This window comes from Podarcis cretensis, assembly GCF_951804945.1.
Source record: "Podarcis cretensis genome assembly, chromosome: 6".
Lineage (NCBI taxonomy): Eukaryota > Metazoa > Chordata > Lepidosauria > Squamata > Lacertidae > Podarcis > Podarcis cretensis.
In genome coordinates this window covers 82,592,255-82,610,041 of record NC_137175.1, presented here as the reverse complement: position 1 = coordinate 82,610,041, position 17,787 = coordinate 82,592,255, and the positions used below count along the sequence as shown (strand labels likewise).

The following is a 17,787-nucleotide window of genomic DNA, read 5'->3' as shown; positions in this document are numbered from 1 at the left end:
CATCTTTAGAGCCGACAACAGCAGCGGCAAGGAAATCCGAGGGCTTGTTAAACAGGAAGATTTAGCATCCGAAATTCTATAGAGAGCACTGAACAGAGGGTGTTAGAGATCGGGAATATCTGCTTTTCTACTTGTTGCTTTGATAATGGATAAAAGGCTGTCATGAAGTATAAGTTACCAGCTGGGAGTGGGTAGTATAATCTCAGTAGAAAGGCTGTTCTCTCAGTACTATAAAAAAATCTTTTATATCATTCTTACCTATTGTGAAGAATACAAAGGAGTTGTTTATATCACAGACATCCTCCCTAATGGGGAGGGAGCTGTCATCTCATATAGGAAGCCTTACAGGTTGCTTTCAATTAATTTTTCATTGACCCCGCTCTGCTCTTTGACCAAGCGCTCATCCGAATGAAGATTCCCATAATTCCAAGGCATTAGATGAAACACGCTGCAACCTTATGATGGATTGGTGGGGCCTGATTTAAACCGAACGACAAATGGGGATACTGTTTAAGGAAACAATGGATATATCCCCTGTGCATCTGTTTGCTTGTTTTCTTTAAGATGTTCTTTACCCACAAATAACTTCAAGGTGACTCATAACAAAACCATTAAAAATGCAATTAAATAGAATGACAAACAGCAATCAAACAGGAGGTAAAAGAATCACAAGCCAAATAAAACCAGGAAAAAATGTGAGACTTCCACGCCAATCCCATTAAAGCTCATGAGAACATGAATTTTTAAAATTATTTGGGTAGTTTTACATTTATATCCCACCTTTCCTCAAAGGAGCTCAAGGTGGTAAACATAACTATCCTCCTCCCCGTTTTATGCTCACAACTTTGTGAGGTAGGTTAGGTTAAGAGACAGTGACTGGCCAAGATCACCCAGTGAGCTTCATAGCTGATTGGGGATTTGAACTCTGATCTCCCTAGGGCTTAATCCAACACTCTAACCACTGGCTCCATCACTGATGGATGTTGCCTGGTGTCTAAAGGACTACAGTGCTGGTACCAGGCAGACATAACAGACTAGGGAGTTAATCATTTGGGAGCCATCATGGAAAAAGCCTCCCTCCAGTAGCTACCTAACTTCCAAATACAGGAACACCTGGAGAAGGTCCTCTGACCTAGCTGTCGACTTTTCCCTTTTCTTGCGAGGAATCCTATTCGGAATAAGGGTATTTCCCTTAAAAAAAGGGAAATGTTGACAGCTATGCCTTTGAATAAGATCTTAATTGGCAGGGAGACATGGGAGAAGGTGGGCCATGAAGTACCCTGACTGTTTAAGGTTTGAAGGTCAAAACCAGCAGTTTGAATTGGGCCTGGAGGCACACTCGGAACCAGCAAATATCTTTTAATAGTGGTGTGATGGGGCCGCAATGGTAGGTCCCATTTGGTAGGCCGGCCATCATGTTCTGCATCAGCTGAAACTTCTAGGTAGTTTCCTAAGGCAGCCCCACATATGGTAGTCTACCCTAGCAGTTACTAAAGGATGAACATCTGTGGCCATACTATCCCTCTCCAATCAAAGTTAATGATAGCTGCTATACCTTTCTGAAGCTGCCTTCACATCCAGTGGCAATTATGGATCTGAGAGCTTTCCAAGTGGCATACGTTCTCCTTAAGTTGGAATACAACACCACTCATATTAGATTAAATGCCATTTTATTGGTTAGGTTAGGTATCAACTATCACATATCCAGTGCAATACTGTGGTTAAGAGTGTTGAATCTAGCTGAGGACAACCCAGATTCAAATTCTTGCTTATCTGTGATACTTTGTGCCATTTCACACTTTCTGTGATAATCATTTTTAATGAACACGTTTAATGCTACAGCAAACCTATGTAGGAGAGACACATTCCTTGTTCATCCTTAGGTGTACTCTCACAAACAGCCATTTGTGTCCAGACCATGCTGCTTAACAAAGCAGAAAGGAATTAACATGGCTGAATGCTCTTCCCTGCAGAAGTTCCCTTCATATAGAAAACTAGGTGTCAGAGACAAGGATTTTAGCCTGACCTGCTCCCTTATATGCTAGCTTTCTCTGTGTAGGAATCTTCTCTCCCTCAGCCTCACATGCGGTCATATGAGCCCTCAGCCTGATGTGATGATTACGGTAGAGACAGGAATACTGATCTCATCTGCTGTTTGCAATAACTAAGTCACAGTAAACATGTATTGGGGATCCATGTTTGGCTGTGGCTGATAGGGACTATAGTACTCCTATCTAGCTTAATTGTATATTTGAGGAAGTGCATCTCCTTATCACGTTACATGCTGCTACACCGAAGACTGAGCAAAAACCCACACAATGTACCCACAACAAACACAATTGATGTGTAAAATATATATCAGCTCTTGTGAGGAGGCCTTGAATACACTGCTGTCTCTAATCTATCTCATAGAATTGTTGTATCTGTAAAATGAAATGACACACACACACCGCCCATGTATGCTCCTTTGAATCTGGTATACAAATGTGATGCATATATAAACAGTCACATTTGCCAATTGGCCACCCACATCAATATTAATTTAAATATTTGTAGCTTCAAGACCCACACCAGTTACTGTTGTGGTTAAGAGTAGTGTTGTGATTTCTTTATTTCTTTAAAAATGTGTGCCCCATGTCACCAACATTGTTCTATTGTGTTATGAGCCACAAATATCAAATGATGATATTTTTTTTTAAAAAAAAAAAAACCCAGTGGGAAATGTCTAAAATGTTTGCATCATCAGGGGTGTTTTTCACATTCTATTCATAGTTTTGCAAATGTCATTTACTGGTAAATAATGGAAATGTGGAGGACATTTATGGCAGAACGTACAATTACAGGAGAAATCTGGCTACCACCAAAAACATCAGCCGCATGTATGCTCTCCTCAACATGAAGTTTATTAAATAAAAATATGTGACATGACACTTCACATTTCCCTGCTCCCACACCACTTTATGGGTAGCTGCTTGTGGAAGTGTGCAAACTTGGAAGCATAATGACATCACGTAATGTTTTTATTTACTGGTTCCTACCAGGGAAGGGGGAAAGAGAGATGCAGGGATGCTATTTTGGTGGCAGCCACACATATTTTGGCATGTTCATTTCTGTACTTAGTGAAAATACTCAGTTGGATTTGACATTTAGTAGTCAATATTTTCTGCATTTCCCTCTGGTTCGGGGAAACCTTGACAATCCCCAGTAATTGTTGACATTCACCAAATTACTGTGATACCTTCATATAGGTAGATAGATTTTTAAAAAGTAGGCATTTTGTTCACAAAACAGCAATTAGGATTTTAGCTGGACTTTGATCCAGACCTTTTCTGGCAGAATTCCCAGGGAAACTTAATGAATTTCGATTCTGAAAGGGGCTGCAAAAGCTGGAGTCTTAAAACGCAAAAGCTTTGTCAAAGCCAAGCAATTACAAACTTGCATTCTTCCTCCAAAAAGGCACACTTTACGCTCTGCTTGTCACTCTATAGTGCTCATTTTAATGATATATTTAGAGCCTTGTCTTACTTTGTATTCTTAGATGTAATTACCCATATTAAAAAAAAACTCCACTCATTAGTGTTCTGTTCCACTGACTTAATTATACCCTTAATTAAATCTTGACAAACTGGGGGTCACTGTTGTGTCAGTGGAATTTGTCACTGTTTGTCAGCAGGTGTCTGGCCACATCTATTTCTGATCTCCCTGCTGCTGACGTCTGTTTAAAGAGCCTTTTTTTTCCCCAAACTGCACTGCAAATAGTTCACTTCGTGCATCTCTTTCAAAGCATTACCAAAAATGCAAACAAATGCATTTTAGCTATCTATTACCATTCCGCTTGTTTTATGTAAATGTATAAAGAAAAGGAACAGCAGGAGCCAGAGCTTTCAACAGCAAATGAAAAAAAATGTTGAAAAAACCATGGCTCCCATCTCACATCAGCGTACACAGAGCAAATGTGCAGACAGGGGAGTGTGATCACACCTGTTAGTCAGCGCACTGAACCTCTGCATGCTGGGCTTCATGCCACACACGATTGGGAACCTTTAATGATGATGGCTCCCTATCAGAAGCAGAGGCCTTGTATGTGTACAGCTTTTAAGAATGTACGGAGAGTCCTGCTGGATCAGGCCAAAGAAAGGCCCATACATTTCAGCATCCAGTTCTCACAACAGGATCCCAACTAGATTCCTATGGGAAGCCCAAATAAATGACCTAAGTGCAATAGTGCTGTCCTCATTTGTGATCCTCAGCAACTGGTATTCAGGGGGATACTGCCTCTGACACTGGAGGTAGAACATAGCCATCTTGGCTGGTAGCCCGTGATAGCCTTAACCTCTACAAAAGGACGCGAGTGGCGCTGTGGTCTAAGCCACTGAGCCTCTTGGGCTTGCCAATCAGAAGGTCGGTGGTTCGAATCCCCATGACAGGGTGAGCTCCCGTTGCTCGGTCCCAGCTCCTGCCAACCTAGCAGTTCGAAAGCATGCCAGTGCAAGTAGATAAATAGGTACCGCTGTGGCGGGAAGGTAAATGGTGTTTCCGTGTGCTCTGGTTTCTGTCATGGTGTACTGTAGTGCCTGAAGCGGTTTAGTCCTGCTGGCTACATGACCCGGAAAGCTGTCTATGGACAAATGCCGGCTCCCTCGGCCTGAAAGTGAAATGAGCACCGCAACCCCATAGTCACCCTTGACTAGACTTAATCTTCCAGGGGTCCTTTACCTTTACCTTACCTATCCTCCATAAATTTATCCATGGATTTTGCTTTTGGCACCACACTATCAATCTTGCCTCTTTTCCTCTGAACAAATCATTAATATTAATGTTATTTAAATCTGTATATTACCCTTCATCTGTAGATCTCAGGGTGGTTCACAATATAAATATACAATATGAACAATACAATATTATGCAAAAAATGCATAATAAAAACAAGGACAAAACCAAACCAATAATCCCCCCTCCCCATCCCACAACACATTTAAAAGAGTATTGAATGCTAATCAGCCAAAAACCTGGTTGAAGGGGAACATTTTCACCTAAAGGTGTATAATGAAGGCACTAGCTGGACCTCCCTGGGGAGAGCATTCCACAAATGGGGAGCCACCACAGAAAAGGCCCGTTCTCACGTGGAAGAGGCACACAAAGGGCTTCAGAGGATGATCTCAGGGCCAGGGTAGGTTCATATCGAGAGATGCGGCCCTTGAGGTATTGTGGTACTGAGCAGTTTAAGGCTTTATAGGTCGAAACCTTCATAGGAAGTGTGCCTATGCCCAAATGGGAGGAAATGGGGAGGGTTCCAAGGGACACAGTAGTGTGTGGGAGTCAGCCTTCTGCGGTCCTCTTGAGTCTCTCGATCGGGCTGGTGGAAGTTTCCTGTCTGAGGAACACAGCGATATAGGAAGCTGCTTTCTACTGAGTCAGAGCATTGGTCCACCTTGCTCAATATCTTCTGACTGGTAGTGGCTCTACAGGACTTCAGAAAGGAGCCTCTCCCAGCCCTAACTAAAGATGCCAGGAACTGGACCTGGGATCTTCTGCGGATGCTCTACCACGGAGCTTATGGCCTTTCCTCAGGCTTACACAAAGGATTTGGCTCCCTGTTTCACCTGTCCCATATACAGCTCAGCAGCCCACCAGCCACCTATTGTGGTGGCATGCCAGGCTGCTTGAAATGCCAGCTCGTTTGGCATTTATAAATGGAGATTTATCAAACTGCTCAGAGGACAGAATTCCTAATGTGTTCAGCATGCTGTATCACAAGTTGTGGAGGCCTGGGCTTGCACATGCGGCGATGTCGGGAAGGGGAGAGGCAATCTATGTGCAGGTCAGCTTCCGTGCCAGATCACCCCCTCGCTAGGTCAGGGCCCTGGAGTTTTCAAGTGAGCAGGGGGAGGTAGCTGTAACTGAGCTGCATCCTAACAGCTATCACTATCCACTTCGCATATGCATATTTGAGGGGTTGTTATTTGGGTACTTTACCTATGGGGAAACTAATTCCCATGTTTAGAGATATATAGTGTTCATCTGAATAATTGATCAGCCCAGTCAGTCTTCAGTCACGTCAGGCTTGATTAATTAGCTGATGGCTTTCCAGTACATTCATTGCAAGACACTTGCCGTCAGCTGACAATGGAGTCTTCGTTTAATAAAATATGATTATAGAAATGTACTGTAAAAGAGAGAGAGAGAAAGCTCCAGCGTAGGGAAAGGTCATCTCTGTCTACAGTCTCTGGAGGCTCGGGGCTTGATCCAAAGAACTACTAGTTCTGCAATATCAGGGTTACTCACTTTCATTTTCCATGAAAATCACACCCAGAAAATTTAGTTGGCCATTCAGTATTGTCCTGGGGCTTCTCTCTTTTCATTCTGGCAGCAGGTTTCTTTTGTTGCAATGGAGGACAAGTTGCTCTGAATTTTTATCAAGCGGCATGGGGAATTGCTTCCAGAACGAGAGTCCTCAGTATCCCCACAATGTCCCTGATGCTTCCCATGGAGCCATTTGGATTCAGCTCTAGTTATTAATTCTGGTTGGGCTGTGAAGGTCGGAAGAGTCCTCCCAAGCCCACCTCGAATTAACTAAAAACGATCCCGCTTCCACTGTTGTGGGCCAAAACTTGTGGAACTGCCTCCTGACTGAGATTAGAGAAGCACCCTCCTTGCTGCATGATAAGACTTTCTTATTCCAGCAGGCGTGTTAAATCTGAGCCTTGTAAAAAATGTCCCTCTCCCGTCCCCACCTGCCTTTTCAGCTCACAAAGCTCTTACCATCACCAGAACCTCACTCTTCTTTGCCTCCCTGAGGCGATGATCAGCGGACACAGCTGGCCTGTGACATTTTGCCACCTGAAGCAAGGCATCAAACACCACCCCCTGCCAAGGTTCATAGGACCCAAATCCAGCCAAGCTATTTTGGTACCCGAGGCAGAGAGCGCCACAAGTGCCTCCCCACTACCACCTCACCTTAGAAATTAGTAACAATTTGCTGCCCTTGCACGACAGCTAAAGCCAGCCACTGAAGTCAACTGATTTGCTCTGGCTAATGATAGTATTGTGCTGCAGTACAGGGTCTGGGGACCCCAGGGCATGCGGTTCTCCCAGATTTCAGTTGAAACCTCTCTGCAGACAAGTAAGGACTCTTTATAAGTTCACTTACCAAAAGACTAAGTGCTCAGAATGGTCAAAATGCCAGTAGTTATTCCTCCATAATATACAAAGTTAATATAATGCTATTTGGCTGTCAGTTTAAATAACTATAATTTGCACAAGGATAAATACATTTTGAAAAGTCAGAATGATTATATCAAATCACTCAGGTATTTTTTTCCTTCATGAAAGCCTGTTGTATTCAGGGTAAAATTCAGGTTTTGTGGGAGGGGGAAGTTGCTCTCAGGTGAGCCTCCTATTTTGTTGGGTCCTGGTAGCAGCTCGTGACAGCAGCAGTATCACTGTGGGGCATTGTGGGAAATTAAAATGGCAGCTCCCCACTGCTTAATGCTTTTTAAAAGGTGTAATAATAGGGCTCTGTTGGGACTCCGGCAGTTGCTCAAGGATGCCACATACTGGTTATTTTACACACAAAAGGAAGTTTCATCTCAATTGTTGCATTCAGACAATCCTCCAAACCATGGGAAGAAGGATCATGAATGAGCAAGGTGCTTGCCTCTCATTCTATCTCCTCCCCTCCTCACACATGCATGACTTAATTCATTACATTTTGTTTCAACCAAACCCCTATTTGCTGTGACATGTGAACTGGCAAACTATGATCTGAGCATCCTTCCTAATCAGAACTGCAAACTGGGATCAAACCAGTTCAATTGTGCCTCAGCTGGCAGTTCATTGGGTGTCCCTTGGCAAGCCATTACTGATCAACCTCAGTTCTCCCAGTACTGCAGCAGGTCGGTAATAACACTAACATACCATATGAGTTGTTCAGAGGAACGTTGAGATACTACACTGGAACTGAACGCTCAAAAGTGCTATATAAATACTAAATACTGTAATTCTAATGAAAGTCTGCTATTCAACTCAGTCTGCATCAGCAAAGATATAGAGGAAAAATATATTATGCAGTCTGTGTAAGGACAATGAGGGATCAGAGTCAAATACAAATTGAGATATTTTTCATTATTACTGCACAGTAGTCTCTTGTGTGATAACCCAAGAGTTCAAATACAGATCCCTATAGTGTTGTCTAAGGATCTCAACATTTATATCTTGATTCTACAAGAGTGGTATCTTAAAATGCATATAAGGGGAATAAATAATGTATATTTGTTAAACAAATTATCATTTCTTTGCTTAGGCATGTGAACTGGTCACAAGGAAAGATCATATAAATAAACAATGAATTGTTAAGCTAAATGGGATGTCTACGGCTTTTTTTTTTCCAGTTAAAACTAAATTAGAACCATTATGCAGGCTTTCAGATAAACTCACCAAGCTCTTATCTGTACAAAGCTGATAGATCTGCCATTATTCTTAGTGAAAAACAGAAGTTATATCATTCTGTGTCATTAAAAATGCATTAATCCTTTTTAGTAACCTTCCTCTAATTCATTGATTCAATTATAGTCTGAAGGATAAAGACATTTTGCTTTAATAAAAATAGAGTATTAAAGATGGTATTTTATACACAAGAGGTGTATTCGTTAGAGATCTTAAATGGAAGGGAAATACTGAGAAACACAAAAATATAAGTTGAAAAAATAAATATAAAACAGAAACGCAATCCATGGTGGGTCTTGAACTGGTGACCTAAGGAATGTTGGTGGGGATTTAGCCTGTTACTACCAATAGTTCTGACTAATGCATGAAGACCAAACCTCCTTGCACCAATGGGCCACAGCAGATGATGCCATACTCCCTAGCATAGCACCATTACAAACTTCCAGAGCAGAGTTACTGATCTAAGCAAATAGAAGATCCGTTCCCATTGAACACAATTTGGGCTTTTCTTCAAGGGTTAAAGAGTTGGGTCTGACATTAATTTCACTGAAGGTATAAACCCAGGACTTAGATGATGGTTTAGGATTCTGATGAACAGCTCCAAAATTGCTCATTTGTGGTTGTGCTTTTCAATATTTGTATGAGCCATTGCATGTTGAGCTTTCCATGTTGCAGTGGTTAATATGTAAAAATTATTATGCTATCTACAGAATTGCATGGTTTTAGTGGCAAACTTCTGTGGGAGCATACTTAATTACCATTTAAACACATGTAAAGCCTTTACACCCAGATTGGGCTCAGGAAATCCATTCTGTTGTAGGGGTTTGGTTTTTTTTTTGCATCAATTGATTTTTGGATCAGATCCCATTAAAAGTTAGTAAATTTTAAGCCTTGGTACTAATGATCATGATCCTCCAAGGAAGTGGACTAATATGTTTTGGTGGGCCCTCAGGGCTTCCTTGCGTGAAACTAGTGGTAGGTGACTCATATCTATCTATCATCTATATGTATATATGTAAGCAATATGTTTGTATGTGAAACTAGGACCTGTATTAATTCATTTATTATTTTACGTTCATGGTGAAATATGCAAAACTATATATTAGCTTTAGCTATTCAGGCTGATGTTTAGGAATGTCATAAGGAATGTCCCAGTCTCTGCTTATGGGTCTGAAATAATATGCTTGTATTGCGTTACTTTTGTTATATTATTAAAATGTATTTTTTCTTCTTAAATTAGTAAATTAGGCTTGGTACTAATGCTCACAATACTCAAGGGAAGAGGGCTGTTATGTTTCTATAGTCACTCGGAGCTGTGTGAACTCAGCGGAACTATAAGAAACACAGTTGTTATCTGACATCACAGTTTTATCCATATGGAAATTTTCAGGAGCTTCCCCCACTCCCCAATAACATCATTCAAGCTTACATTCCCCCCCTTTTTTACATTTTACCATTTAATTATTTGCAGTATTAATACAAATGACATCTTCTTTTGTTTTTGTTTTTGTTTTTTTAAAAAACCCTACAAGAATGGGATAGGAGACAGCCACGGGAGAACAGCAAGCACATTGTGCTAGTCACACACACACAGTAACTTATGGGTAAAAGTGTGCATTTAGGTCTAGCTAGTATTTATCTATGGCCACTTTCAGGCTGATCCACACTAGTGTTTCTGCTGATCCTCTTTTATCTTTACATGTACTTGTCAACAATAAAACAGATTTATTAAAAGCAGTAACCTGAGGTCTTCATTCAGACACGTGGTTTGCAGTACTGCAGATAATTTGCACCGCAGGGCAGAGGTCACTCTTACCGGTCTGTTAATGCAGTTGCTCTGGGATAAGATCAATCTCCATACTTCATTGCAATGATCTAATAGTTCATTGGCACTTCGCTTTGTAGATTGATTAGCTCCAGTGTGGAAAACGATTGATAGATTTCTGATCCTTAGGATTCTGCTTTGGTCAAGGGTAGCAGAGGCTTTTACTACTGCATTTGAATAACCTACATGTAAAAAGTGTTGTAGCATAGAAGACCTTGATTTGATTTATATCCATTAAAATCAAGACACACTGATATTTTAATGTTTAATTTTGGTTAGTTCTGCAAAAGCTGTGAGAACTTAGTAGTTCCTGAAACATACAAAGGAAATACAATGAAAGCCAATGAGTTAATTTTAATATTTTAGTTGTATGCATCAAACTAAAATGCCAACAGTTTCCATTACCATTGCTGATGCCATGCAAATGCTGGCTGTATTTCTGAAACACCAGTTCATATGCGCTCTCTTCTCACATTTCTCCAGCACATCTGTGGCTGCTAATTGTGAAAGAAAACTATTGTGTCAACTGGCCTTTCAGACTCACATGAGCAGAAGAACAATGTATTAGGATATCCTTTAATTGTTTTGTTTCCTATTTATTATAATTTATTGAAATATTAAAAACCCATCCTTCATCTATATAGATACCAGGGTGGCAGAACAACACATAATATAAATGAACCGTACAATAAAATTATCAAACAATAAAACCCCACAGCAGAATAAATGGAGGCAGCTTAGAACAAAACAACAGCAGCAAAACAGAACAGCAAAACACTTAAAATACCCAAGCAAATAAATAATTCCTGATCTGTTGCCAAAATGATTAGCAGGGTTAGTGACGGTCCTGCTGCTAAACAGAGGGCATTCTACAGATATGCTGCCACCCCAGAAAAGGCCCTCTCCCAGGTCATCACTTAATTCACAGACAATAGTTCCCCCTCATGGTCAGGCTGGTACTGTATAGGGAGTGTTTCTTCAGGTGCTTGAGTACCATGCCATTCAGAGCTTTAAAGAAATAAGCAGCCAAACTTGGAATTGGGCTCAGAAGCTGCCAATCTAGTTCCTTCAGAATCTAGGGAACATGATTTCTATGGAGGTGCAGGTTGCAACTGCAGCAAAGGCGGCATTTTTCCACCTCCGCCGTGCTAAGCAGCTGGTCCCTTACCTTTCTCGCCCTGATCTCGCCACAGTGATCCATGCGACGGTCACCTCCAGGCTTGATTATCGTAATTCGCTCTACAAGGGGCTGCCCTTGAAGCTGACCCAGAAACTCCAGGGGGTGCAGAACGCCGCAACAAGACTCCACATTCATCCAGTGCTACAGCAGCTGCACTGGCTCCCGGTGGAGTACAGGGTCAGGTTTAAAGTGCTGGTTTTAAAGCCCTATACGGCCTAGGACCCTCGCACTTACGGGACCGCCTCTCCTGGTACACCCCGCGGAGGACCTTACGGTCCACAAACAATAATACTTTGGAGGTCCTGGGCCTCAAGGAGGTTAGACTGGCTTCGACCAGGGCCAGAGCCTTTTCAGCCCTTGCCCCAGTCTGGTGAAACGCTCTGTCACAAGACACCTGCAAGACGGAGCTGTTCCGTCAGCCCGTCGATCCGGGCCCAGTCTGACCCCCTTCTTTCTATGGGACCCTGTATGTAAGTGGCCTCCTTGGCTCTTTCTATCAGCCCATATGAGACCAGCACAGGTGGTCAGGCCTGGTGAACTTTTAATTCCTTACCCCTACGGTTATGATTTATGGGTTCCCACTTAATTTTATTTTGATTTTAAATGTGATTTCGAACTGTATTTTAAACTAATCGTTTGATTTTGTGTTTATAATGTATTATATATTTGGTGTTAGCCACCCTGAGCCTCAGCCGGGGAGGGTGGGATATAAATAAAATTTATATTGTTGTTATTATTATTTTATTTTAATTTCCAGCTAATTAACATTCTGGAAGCAGCACTGTACACAACTGAAGCTTCTTAGCTGTCTTCTAGGGCAGCCCCACATTCAATGCACTGAAGTAATCCAATTCAGAGGTTACAAGAGCATGAGTCACTGTAGAAGGTCTAGCCTATGCACTGACATTTTTGAAGCCATATTTTCCTATGTATCTCTGTTAACAAGAGAGCTAGAAACCTATGCAAGGTTTTTGATGCCAGAGGTCACAGTTCTAACAGCCAATGCACATTGCCTCCCTCCCCATATGGAATTTTATAATAATAATAATAATAATAATAATAATAATAATAATAATAATAAATTATTTATATCCCACCCTCCCCAGCCGAAGTTGGGCTCAGGGTGGCTAACAACAATCAAAATAATCCAACGATTCTAAAAACATTTCATTATAAAAATTAATTAAAATCAAATTGATGGCAACCATTAAGCAAAATTCTGTGCAGATTGCCAGAGGAGGGGGGTCAGGCTGCGCCCTGACCAAAGGCCTGGTGGAACAGCTCTGTCTTGCAGGCCCTGCGGAAAGATAGTAGGAAAATGCCTGGCATCTGCTGCTACTGGCCCAATAATTGTGTGGTAGCGACAGGGCAAATCTTGGAGGAGTGCAAGCTGTACCATTTTGCATCCCCGCAGAGGCCTCTGGAGTACTGAGTTCCTGGAATAGCAAGTTCTGATTGAATTCATTGACAGCATTTAATGTATGCTGTGGGCAGGGAGGGGTTAATCCTTAAGCAGGCCAGCTTTTTCTTCTTCTTAGCCTCAGCTAAGAAGTGAACTCTAGAAGTGGGCTGTCAGTCAAACGCAACAGCGGAATTGGCCTGTGTATATGTTTTCCCAGAAGCAATAAGAAACAGCCAAGTTCAGTGGTGGCTGATGTGGTGGTGCAGAGATGGTCACCACCGATGAATGGCAACTGAGAAGCAGGAGTGCTAGAGGCAGCAGTGCTAAAGTTAGTAGTGTAAAGATGTGCAGCTGTTGACTGGTTCACAGCGCCCATGCATGTGGGCATGCATGCAGGCCAATGAATGGCCATAGATATTACCATATGCAATGTTTATGCAGACAGGTATCTTCTTGCTCTCTCTCTCTCTCTCTCTCTCTCTCTCGGCAACACAGTTTTTCTTTGGGGGAGATTTATAAGTGGCCTGGGACTCCCCCCCCCCCACTTTGTGAACTTGACATTTATGGCACATAGCACAATCAGTGGAGCTACTGATTTCAAGTCATTTGAGGGTAAATGCTAGCAATGTATACAGTGGTACCTCGGGTTAAGTACTTAATTCGTTCCGGAGGTCCGTTCTTAACCTGAAACTGTTCTTAACCTGAAGCACCACTTTACCTAATGGGGCCTCCTGCTGCTGCCGCGCCGCAGGAGCACAATTTCTGTTCTCACCCTAAAGCAAAGTTCTTAACCCGAGGTACTATTTCTGGGTTAGCGGAGTCTGTAACCTGAAGCGTATGTAACCCGAGGTACCACTGTATTTGCCCCTTCAAAGTGCAAGTAGATAAATAGGCACTGCTCTGGTGGGAAGGTAAACGGCGTTTCCGTGCACTGCTCTGGTTCGCCAGAAGCGGCTTAGTCATGCTGGCCACATGACCCGGAAGCTGTACGCCAGCTCCCTCGGCCAATAAAGCGAGATGAGCTCTGCAACCCCAGAGTCGGCCATGACTGGACCTAATGGTCAGGGTTCCCTTTACTTTTACCTTACCAGCAAAACAAAACAACAAAAACATTTTGGAAATGTTTCTCTTTTACAAAAAGTTCTTTGAATGGAGTATGCTTCCTATTTCCAGCATTGCAACACACACACACACACACGTATTGATTCTGCTACTACCCCTTCACAACAAGGCTACCCTTGCTTTCCTCACTGTGATTGGGATATCGCAGCCAATTGTAAAGTGAGGCTAATGGAGTGGAGTGGTCAAGAGAACTGAACTGTAAACCACTGAGGCAGGAAGTTCAAATCTCACCTCTGCTGTGAACCCCTTCTAAGTTATTAAAAGGCAACCAGCCATCCCCCTTTAAGCTACTGATTTGTAATACAGTGAACATACTACAGTATTGACTTCTTTTACAAGGTAGTTGTCAGGATTATTGAAACCAGACTACACACGGGATGGAATAAGGTGGCAGAGGCCTGAGGTGATCAAATGGACTGTAGCCCCTCAAATTTTTTAATGCTCCCCAGCATAAAAAAGAACTCTCTGTACATATAAAATTAGCACAGCAGGGAGAGAGTGTGTGTCTGTGCATTTTGCTTGCTTGCAGGTTTTTATAAGAAAACGCTCACAATTAGCATTCCTCACTTGTAGCCTAAATTGGAAGATGCCATTCATCCACCTGGGTATTCTATCTCCTTATTCTGCTGCATGTGTAGACCAAGCTTGAGATACTATATTCATTTTATTTTATTTAATGTATTTCTTACCTGTCCTTCAACCTAAATTTCCAGGAGGGTGTGCAAAAGAATAAAAATTGACCTGAAGTGTCCAATGCGTTCTTGACCACAGGATTTTGACCCCAAAATTAGCACACAAAAAACCCATAGGAAAACCCTCTGAAACCTTGCAAAAAGCAAACACAGAAGGAAAATAGTATTTCAATAAAGCACCTATGGTAACGCAATGCAATATGTAATTACCGTATATACTCTAGAATAAGCTGACTTTTAAAGCAATTTTTTTATGCTGAAAAAGCCCCCCTCAGCTTATAGGGTCCTTCCAGGCTGCTCCTTCCTCCTCCACCACCTTTGCCGCTGTCAGCAGCAGAGAAGGAAGAACGAGCAGCCCGAAAGCAGCCCTTTTGGGCTGCTTGTTCTTCCTCCGCCTTCCTCCGCCGCTGCCACCACCAGCCTCTGTCTCTCGGCAGCACCCTAGATAGGTAGGGGGACGGGAGAGGCTGGGGGGGGGAGAGAGAAGCCCCCTATGCATGCACACACGCACTCCGGCCCACCAGGAGGTTTGTGGTGTGGTGAACCGGCTTATACTCAAGTCAATATGTTTTCCCAGTTTTTTGTGGTAAAATTAGGTGCCTCGGCTTATATTCAGGTCAGCTTATACTCGAGTATATATGGTAATTGCAGTGCCGTTAATATACTATGGACAGTTATTTGTGTATAATAAATTATTTCCCTAGTTAATTGGGTAAAAGGCAGATCAACTGAAAATCGGCACCTAGCCTTGTTAAACACATATCCTTCCTTACTACCTTCCAAACTGAAACACAACACAGGGCTGGACCACAGAACTGTGAGTGGAAAGCGTAAATATATTACTATGGGTCCATGAACTGTTGCGCAAACTACTGGAAGATTTCTAGCAATGGCATAATGTACAAGTGTGTGTATCTGAGAAACATGGTGAATAATAGAAGACAGAGGTTGTAGCATTTAAACACCAGTGGTCTGCAACACAGTATTGACAAAGAGCTCGTATGAAGCCTTGCAAAAAGAGCTTTTGTAAATGGAAGAACATTTCTGGATCAGGGGTCACTTTTAGAATCAGAGAAGAGTTGGAAGGGACCATGAAGATCATTTAGTCCAACCCCGATTTTACGCCCAAGCCTAAGACCCTGAGATTAAGAGTCTCGTGCTCTACCAACTGAGCTATACCTCCCAGCAGTACTCATTTTCTAGTCAGGAACAGAGCACATTTGCACCCAAGCTATATAGACTGTCGTAAGTTCTTTGCCCCTTTGCTTTTTTTTAAAGTGTGTGTATTTGTTTGTGTATGCATGCACACACATACACACAATAATGACTTGAGGACTATACTTGAGTATCTGCTTTGCCTCAGTCTCCACAGCCATAATGGAAAATATCTAATTTCCACAAGATGTGAATCAAGGGACCCAGCAAGGAAGAAGCTAGGTTAAAAATGATAACATACTATTTAATTTTTTGAGTTGCATTCCCAGCTGCAAAATATGTGAGGATCAGCTGATCAAAAATTAAACTGTTCACATACACGTTCATTCATAAATGTTCCAGACATAATGCTTCATATATAATGTATTGATTATAATTAAGGAAATAAACAGCACAGTCTCAACTGTAGTGTATTTATGGAAATCCACATATTGTAAATATTTTATTAAACGCCAACAAAAAGTTGTTTTCTACATTGTGAATAACACTCTAAACTGCCACTTAGGGCTGCTCCTCTTACTGTTTTGAAAAACCACCCTTGTGCCTTCAAATGTAAAAATGATAGGTGGGGAGAATTTGTTTTTTAAACAAGCAATGTGAGGAGAGCAACACATGCATATACAGTGGTGCCCCGCAAGACGAATGCCTCGCAAGACGAAAAACCCGCTAGACGAAAGGGTTTTCCGTTTTGGAGGCGCTTCGCAAAACGAATTTCCCTATGGGCTTGCTTCGCAAGTCGAAATGTCTTGCGAGTTTTTCCGACTTTTTTTTCCTCCCCCCCCTTTTTCTAAGCCGCTAAGCCACTTATCTGCTTATCCGCTAAGCTGATAAGCCGCTAAGCCGCTAATAGCGCTAATCCGCTAAGCCGTCAATGGGCTTGCTTCGCAAGACGAAAAAACCGCTAGACGAAGAGAATCGCAGAACGGATTCTTTTCATCTTGCAAGGCACCACTGTACTTCTAAATGTTTCTACATATTCAGGCCTGGGTACACTGCCTGCACATAAACACACACACACACACACACACACACACACACTACACTCCAGTAATCCACATTCTTTGTTTTTGTGAAATTTACAGTGAGAACTTAAGGCAAACTTTACATAATTTATTGAAACCAACTCCAGCTTGAAAAATAGCAGTGAGGAACAGTGAAATGATTGCATTTGATAAATTGCCAAGCAAGAGACCACTGAATAGTATTTGTAAAGACAAAACACTAGTGACCTGTGGTGTCAACAGAGAATTCAGTCAAACACATTCATAGTCTATTGATGTCTATTGTGTAAGAATTGAAACAATATATTCAGAATAAATTCATCACTGGTATTTTAAAATTCTCTTGCTCCCTCACCCCTAGCCTGTTCTCAGGCATATGTCAGTGTAGATTGTGCAGAGACCCTAGAACCCCCAGGTTTGTAAATAAACCTCATTAGACCCAGTTCTGATTTCACGCTATACTGAAATAAACAGACAAAGTACATTGTTAGACATTATGAAACAATAATTAAGCCTATTTTATTGTTTGCATATGACAGGCAGAAGTTAAGATGACTTGTAGTAAATGACAGTGGGATTTTCTTATTTTATTTAATTAGATTTCAATTTTAAAAATAAAAAATGTCCAGTGACGAATACCTTAGATTTACCAATTTATTATGGCACCAACTTTCATAGACTAGAATCAACTTCATCAGTTTGTTTCATCACTATATAGGACCAAATCAGCCTAAATCCTGACAGTCTCTTTCCGTTTATTTTACAGCCGGAATCCACAACATATTACCAGTATATGAATTGAGAGCTAAATGACACAACCGCTGAGGCAGTTAACTTAGAATCATAGTATTGGAAGGAATTTCAAAGGTCATTAACAATACAGGAAATCTACTTTTACAGAATTC

The 17,787-nt window shown here is 41.7% G+C and overlaps 1 protein-coding gene and 1 long non-coding RNA gene across 12 annotated transcripts in view; one reads left to right on the top strand and one right to left on the bottom strand.

Moving 5' to 3' along the window:
* LOC307218911 overlaps nt 1-17,787 on the bottom strand; it is a 133,190-nt gene that overhangs the window by 14,399 nt on the left and 101,004 nt on the right. For 6 of the 8 annotated variants that reach the window (XR_013840117.1, XR_013840118.1, XR_013840120.1 and 3 more), the window contains one exon: nt 259-476. The exons of the other annotated variants lie outside the window; for them this stretch is intronic. This is a non-coding gene — a long non-coding RNA (uncharacterized lncRNA). The remainder of the gene's footprint in view (nt 1-258; nt 477-17,787) is intronic. 8 annotated transcript variants of the gene reach the window in all.
* The window catches only part of NR5A2 (nuclear receptor subfamily 5 group A member 2), a 114,133-nt gene that overhangs the window by 52,199 nt on the left and 44,147 nt on the right, over nt 1-17,787 (top strand). The window lies entirely within an intron of this gene.